General features: G+C 38.4%; 1 long non-coding RNA gene across 1 annotated transcript; it reads left to right on the forward strand.

Moving 5' to 3' along the window:
* The first annotated feature begins 1200 nt into the window (after window positions 1-1200).
* Window positions 1201-6196, forward strand: LOC119882341. The gene is made up of 4 exons (XR_005440498.1): window positions 1201-1633; window positions 4350-4521; window positions 4797-4823; window positions 5112-6196. It is a non-coding gene; the product is annotated as an uncharacterized LOC119882341 (long non-coding RNA).
* The last annotated feature ends 1577 nt before the right edge of the window (window positions 6197-7773 follow it).

Consider the following 7773-nt stretch of genomic DNA (forward strand, 5'->3'; position numbering starts at 1 on the left):
TGAAGGAATTTATGGGTACTATGACACAGGTTTCGCTAGGTCATGCTGAGCAATTGCTGAGTGGAAGCCATGTGACACCAGTGACTCTCCAAAAAAACTTTAGGTCAGACAGGATCTTCTCTCTGCCTGCTTGCTCAACTGACTGACTTAGCTGCTTTGATAATGATGATACACTGTTATACATTTACACTGTTACATTTGTTAACCCAAGGTTGAGATTACTTTTATTTAGTCTCAATACATAGACTGACGGCTCCATGTAGAGTGTTGCATGTGGCTTAAATGACGCACAACATGACTTTAGGTCAACTCAGGTAAAGGATAGTGTCTTGATTTGAACCAATATCCAATAGACTCTTCACACATTAAACTTCTTTGGAAACTTATTGAGGCTCTAGAGGTCTAGGAAGGATAAATATCCCCAGATAGAAAGTACCCTTCAGATTTGGTGTTGGCATTGCATGTGTGCACACGTTGATGCTGGCTTATTTCCATAACATACACAATATATAAATGAAAAAATAGGTATATATATGAAAAGCACCAGTGACCAACAACATGAATAAAATGTCTAGTCAACTCTTTGTGTGTGTTAGTATGATGTCCATGATATGGCTAAACTCTCAATATATAGCCAAATGAATTCTACACTGAATTTAATATGTTACAGCAGGTGTTTAGCCTTTGACAGAACACCCGTTAAATTGAAGTGCAACTTGGGAGAGACTGAGTTACAATGTTGAATTATCTTCTAAAGAATTTGATCACCACGGAGGTTTTCGATCATGTTACACCATTTTCCTCAGCAGATGTGGTTACCCACTTGTCATGGAAATGTAGATGTTCAAATGAGCCTTTTAGGGGCTTTGTGTCCTTATGTCAACAAGTGAAGGGAAATGCTACACTGTCTAAAGCAAATACGTAACACTCTGCCTGTCTGCCATGCCGTGTTTTGCACTTTTATGTTTAGTTAGCGTTATTTTGGTCTGTTGGGTTTTGGGGGTCTGTCTTGTCGGTCTTCTAGTGTTCGGTAACCCTTGTCATGTCTGTTACCCCAGTGATCCCTCTGCATGTCTGTCTCTGTTTTCCTCGGCTCTCTCTCCCTGCCTGTGCCTGGTTAGCCTCATGTCTTTCACCTGTGTTGCTCCCGCCCTGCTCGTTAGTCCCTGTGTGTGAATATACCTGGTGTTTCTGTCTTGTCTTTGTTGGGTCATTGTTCAGGTACCTCAAGGAGCTGTCAGCTCTCCAATCTTGTTCACTCTATATACCAATGAGTGTAGAAGTAGTCAGTCCAACAAACATGTCATAAAATTCTCTGACGAAACAATTGTTTTAAGTTTTTGCGCGTTGGTGACTGCCCTTCAACTTATTACAGGGAGACCGTCTCATTTAAAGCTTGGTGTGTGAGGAATTATCTCATCCTTAATAATTTGAAAACTAAAGCGATGATATTTGATCCCAGGGAAGTGAGAGCCCACGACAATGTAGTCATTCGGGACAGAGAAATCGAGCAAGTAACTTCATACAAGTACTTGGATAACCGATTAAAAGGAAATGTACTGTATATGTCGACTATTTGTGTGCCAAACTGGCCCAAAGACTGCATTTTCTCCGCAGATTGAGACTGTTTGGGGTGAGTACTAAGATCTTGACTTTATTTTACAACGCGGTGCTGGAAAGTCTGATTAGATATGGAAAGGCATCCTGGTTTGGCACCCTCACCATCCACTGCAATATAAATATTGAAAGACTAATAAAAAGCTGCAATGAAGGTTCTGGGAAAGAAAGACTATACTTCCTTTCAGACCATCTTTGAGTTTCCCAGGCCCATAAAATTCTGAAGGAATATTCTGCACTCTGAATATGACATATTACCTTCAGTGTAACTCTATAGAGCTTGCAGATGTAAAAGTAACCGCTATAAGCTGTCCTTCAACCCTATACTTCCATAGTGCTCCTATATAAACTGGTCGCTTACACTTTTTTTTTTATTCCAGCGGTTGTAATTTTATTGTTTGTTATACTGCTTTATGAGCTCAATTACAATTGAATAGAATTATTCAGAGGTTTCATATCACTCTATTTACCTTGTAATCAATTACTGACTGGTGTAGTGACTCAGATACTTGAGCAATGTAATGTAAATGAATGCCGACTGTATGAGTGTAAAGTCCATATGTGTTACTGTTGTTACTGCAGCGTTATGGGCACTGATGCCCATGACAAATTTCCCTTAGGGGACAATAAAGTTGATCTTATCTCATGTCATCTTAAAAGTTTCAACCTCAACTTCAGCACTGACTTTAGACAGGATTGTTTTACCCTGGAATTTAGACTTTAGGCTTAGAAACACAGTTGCAATGTATCACTTTAAAGTCATCCTGTTTATCATCACGTCCCGTGCCACCTGATGAATGGACTTCCCATTTGTGTACCTCTCCCACTACTCTGTCCAAATACAGAATAGGAGTTGAAGCCTGTCAGTGTTCCATTTATAGAAGCATGACATGATGGTTTCTGGTCTAAAATGCATAATGTCACATCATTTCGTTGATGCATAAAAATGCAATGTAAAATTACAGCAAAATATCTGTCTTAACTTCCTCCATGTCTTTTGGCTCATCCCATCCCTGCCATTTTAACAAAATTGCATCATCCAGCAGTTCAGGGGTAACGTCATGCTAACAGTATAGCCTCATATTGTAACTTTCTAAAGCACTAACACATGCGTAAGATTTTCTCAAACCTGTCTGTAATTGTTGATCTTAAATGAACTTATCACTTATTCCATGGACTTTTCCCCATCACAGGTTGAGTAAAATGGATGAATATTAAAAAATGTGTGGTCACATGACCAATTTTGTCTATGGCTGCCGAGAAACAAGGGGTAGCTCAACTTCCCCACAGGCTCAATTCATCCCGCTCTCCCCTACAACTGAACATTTGTTTAATTTATATTATTTAGTGCCTTGAAATGTCTATCAGTTGATTCAATTGTCATTGTGTTGATACTGCTGGCTGCACAACAAATTGCCCTTTGAAGATAATAAAGATATCCTTGATCCTTCTATTGTGTTGTACTGTGTTGTAGTGCCAGTGTTAACCACTGGGAGGCACACTCGGCTTACTGGCCACACTGACAGAGATTCCTCTGGAGAAGTGGACAGTGAGTGTGTTTGTAACATTTTAGCTGTTTTTCCCACTACAGACACTCCTCATGTCTTCACTGTTACCACACAGAGAGGTGTTATTTGATCAATAGGAGACACAGAGGGTGTAGTTTCATCAGTTGCTACCACAATGTCCTGCTAACTGGGAATTCAGAGCAGCATATCTTTTCAATCAAACTCCTCTTCTGTTACAGTAAGCTATACTCAGACCACTATGCAGTTTAAAAAAAAAATAATAATCTGATATAACTTTATCAGACAACATCAGCAGGTGTCTGGCATTGTTTATGTTAGTCTGCAATGGCATGAAGTCCAGAAGTCACATTTCCTTGGTAGAATGAACAAGATAAACACAAATGCATTCAACGGAAATGTCTTGTGAAAATAATACAAACTAACAACTCCTTGCATGTAACATGTAGTTTAATTAGTGAATGAATATTTTGTGCATACAATTAAAAGAACATAACATTAAACACCACTGTTAAGATTTAAACACACACTTAAGGGACTTCATAGATACCACCATGTTGTTTAAAAGGTAAAATCCAAAGTTTATCCACACATCTCAAACAAATCCAAACAAAACTGCACTAAACCTAAGCAGCTCATTTAGATTAGATTGATCATGGTCTGACAGCTGTGATTGTTTATTTTGCACTACATCAGGCAACACAGTGGCTTATATGCATCTATCTGATGGACTTGGTTAGGGTTAGAAACAGATGGCGGTCTTGGTTTAATATTGAAAAAGTTGAAAAAAATTTTTACAGGCTAAAGTATTATAGAATGTATATAATGTGATGAAAGTAGTTGTGTTGAGAATGACAACATAGCGCAAAGGAAGAAATCAGGTGATTTGTTGTTGCACAGTAACAAAGTCCATGTTACAAGGAGTTAATAGTGGTCGGATGGGTCAACAAAAGATTGCACTTTAATGGGAGACCGCTGTTTGTTTCCAGTTTCCAACTGACTGTCAACATTTCATTTTTTTTTTTTAAAGCATGACCACGATCATTCCATAACATTACCAAGTGTTTACCGTTATGGCAAAGGTCCCCTAACCTTAGCGAAGTAGTCATTTTAACCCAAACCATAATCTTTCCCTAAATCTAACCAAGGTGTTTTTGTGCCCAAACCTAACCAGATCTTAACCATAGAGTTGTCCTTTTTCAACAGTGATTCGTAACAGTTCTGGAGGGCGCAGACGAATGATGTCATCCTGCTGACAGGGGAGGCAGATCAGAAAACACTTCCATGTGTTTCTGTCGTTTAACTTGTGGGCTCTTCCCAAACTGATCAGAGCAGCCACAACAGCAGTAACTCCAACTGCTACCACCACAATACCAAGGTAGCTGTTAAAACTCCACAAGATAATTGTATGAATAAAGTAAATACAGTCTATTGTGCAGTGACACCAACCACAAGTTTCTTTAGTAATAAGGTTGTGCGATGAGGAGAGAGAACATCCTTCATTTGGCAGATAAAAGTACAAAACTGGAAAGATATTGAGTTTTTTCTTGCATTTCTTTCACTGTATCACATACACATGAATGACTCATTATTCAGTGTTTTTCCTATAATAAATCTCTACAAGCACCCACACTTTCATGTCTCTTGTTGCAGGCTCACACTTGGACCCATTACAGTTTTGTAAGTGATGTAATATCCTCTTTATTCAATCACAAAGTAGCTGCTATTCCTGAGACGCCTTTACTGCCCCCAAAAACCATAATGATACGGAGACTTGCCAAAGGCCTACTGACAACTAGCCGAATGACTTTACCAGCACTTCCATCTGTTTATTTTTGCAGTGTAAAAATGTGCTGACTCTCTTGACTTTATGCACTTCAGCATGACTGCCAAACTTATTTATAGCTCCTCTCAGTTGTCACTGTTTGATGACATCATGTTTCTGTCTCTGTTTCTTCCCTATCTCAGTCTGTCATCAGGCTGGACACCGAGGACTACATCTGCCCTGGCTGCCCTCAGGCAAGCACACACGCTACACACACGCGAGCGCACACACACACACACACACACACACACACACACAGGGCAGAAGGCAGTGCGGAGGTGCACGTACTGTATAATCTTCAGGAAGTGATTAGGGGGTGTGAGATCAAAGGTTTTGTGCAACAGGAAAACATTCCTCCCTCCGTTCGCCTTCGGGGATAGAAGGACGGACAGCTTCCTCATGTTTAAATCTGACTGCCTCGAAACAACTGACACTCAAACTTCTTTTATGGTAACAAAAGCCCTGATTCAAAACTGTTACGGTACGAACTCATCCATATAATCCATATGTTTGATAATAGGCCTACATGCTTTTTATAGAGGAAGATTTTTAGTTAATGCTTTTTAAACAAACTTCAGTTCTCTCTGCATTTTCAGGAAGGATTCTTTGAAGCGTGAGGAAAACATAATTTAATAATAAATACCCTTATAATGCTCTATAATGCCCTATAAAACACACATTAAAATTATAAAACTTTAGGAAAATCTATTAATAAATACACATAAAACACAACTGTGAGATGTGAGATTTGTCAGATTTTACATAAAAAAAACAGATGATCATCTTGTGTATTATGATGCATTGTTATAGATGAAACTACCCAACAGTGTGTTAAGTAATATAATTTAATAAAATACAGCTTAAATGTTAATGCTTTAACAAATATAATCCCACAATCAGGGTGTGAAACACAGGAGAGCTATGTGGAGCTCAGCTACCCTGTAAGAGACATGAGCTCCCCAGAGAGCTCTAAAGTATTGTAATTTTTGGTACCATTATTTTTTTTCTGTGTAAATTTATATTTTTCTTTAGGTCCCTGTACTAAATAGTAGACTAATAGTAAACCACTTGTGAAAGTGCGGGTTTATTCGCACATAACAGTTTCTGATAATTTGTATGTAATAACAGTGCTGTCAATTCCTGCTGTGGCACATCCATGCGTGAAGGCACATGTTCATAATTATCATGGGATGCAACTTAAGTCTGGTCTGTTTAATAAAGTAATGCAAACCATTGCCTGTCCACTGTGCATTGGGATTTTATTGTTTCTCTTGTTTCTTTGTTATGCCAGGCCAAATATTCTCCATATGATTTGAAATGTATTAATAGTAGTTTTACACAAGGGCACAATGAGTTTGTCATCATGGGTCTTGTGTGTGGCATTAGATGTCATGGTGCTTCATACAGAGCAGGTGATCATATGGGATGTTTAGATGCAGTGTCCCTTTGAGGCAGATGAACAGTAAGCAGATAATTACCACTTACAACCATGTTTTCTACATTTGAGATATCTCCATTTTAAGTCAGCCAAACTCCAAACTCATGCAAGTATAATGCCAACACCAATTGTAGTGGACAGTGGTAAAAAGATAAAGACAAAAATAATTATTTGTTTAAATTAGGTTTGTTGAAAGTGGAAATGTTTCTGAAGGTTCTTGAAACTCCATAGTGCTTTACACTTGCAGTACTGTATTTACACTGATGTAACACTTGTGTGTCAGAAAAACAGTTATTTTGTTGAATAACTGCATATTTGTATTAATGCAATTACATGTTACTATTTGTAGTGATTTTTTCAAGATTAAAAGGACCACTTAAATCAGTTAAATGCTTAAACGGAATATATTAACAAAATAAGGCCTGTAATGGCAGTGTTGGGACCATGCAGAACCAGTTTAAAGCAGTGATGTTAAACATAATTAACTGAAATTCCATTACATGTGTTCAGCTCTGAGGGGATATATACATATACTAACTTCAAAACTGCTGCTGATTTCAGCGATGCTCAACTCATCAAATATAATCAAAAAATGACAACCATACATTTCATCTCAACAAGTATACTTCTGATTTGGCAGAGTAAAACAACATGATACGTCCCAAACTGCATTCTATACCATCATCTTCATTAACTTGAATCTGAACAGTCAAACAGTAGATGGCAGTAGACACCAAGGGCTGTATGTGTGTGTGTGTGTGTGTGTGTGTGTGTGTGTGTGTGTGGGCTTGTTTTACTACATTCGTGGGGTCCAAAAACTGGGATTCCACTATATTTGTGGGTTCAGACAGCTTTGTGGGGACCAAATTGCTGGACCCCACAAGTTTAAAGTGCTTTTCGAGGGGTTCAGGTTAGTTAAGGCTAGGGTGTCTATTACGGGTGCCCACGATGATAGTGCCACAAAGTTGTTTGTGAGTGTCCATGTGCAAGTGTGTGTGGGTGTGTATCAGAATCAGCTTTATTTGCCAAGTATGTGTGCGCATACGAGGAATTTGACTCAGGATTGTGCATTGCTCACGATGTGCTTGCTTATACAATAATGATAATACAATAATAAAATCACACATAGGCTACAGGATAGAGAACACATACATACACACTATAAAAAACAATATAGACAGAAATGTATCATTAGTATCATCGTATCATTCAACTCCCCTGGGATCAGACCTAGCCACCCCTTGACTGACAACAATGTGCAATACATTATATTTCAAGACAAACAAACTGAAAATATGATAATATGGCTCAGTGAATATTCAAGTTTAAACAGCCTACTGTACCTTTGAACTGACATGAACTTCAGA

This window comes from Micropterus salmoides, unplaced genomic scaffold, assembly GCF_014851395.1.
Source record: "Micropterus salmoides isolate LMB-PRFRI ecotype aquatic unplaced genomic scaffold, ASM1485139v1 Ms_hic_scaffold_10, whole genome shotgun sequence".
NCBI classification, from domain to species: domain Eukaryota; kingdom Metazoa; phylum Chordata; class Actinopteri; order Centrarchiformes; family Centrarchidae; genus Micropterus; species Micropterus salmoides.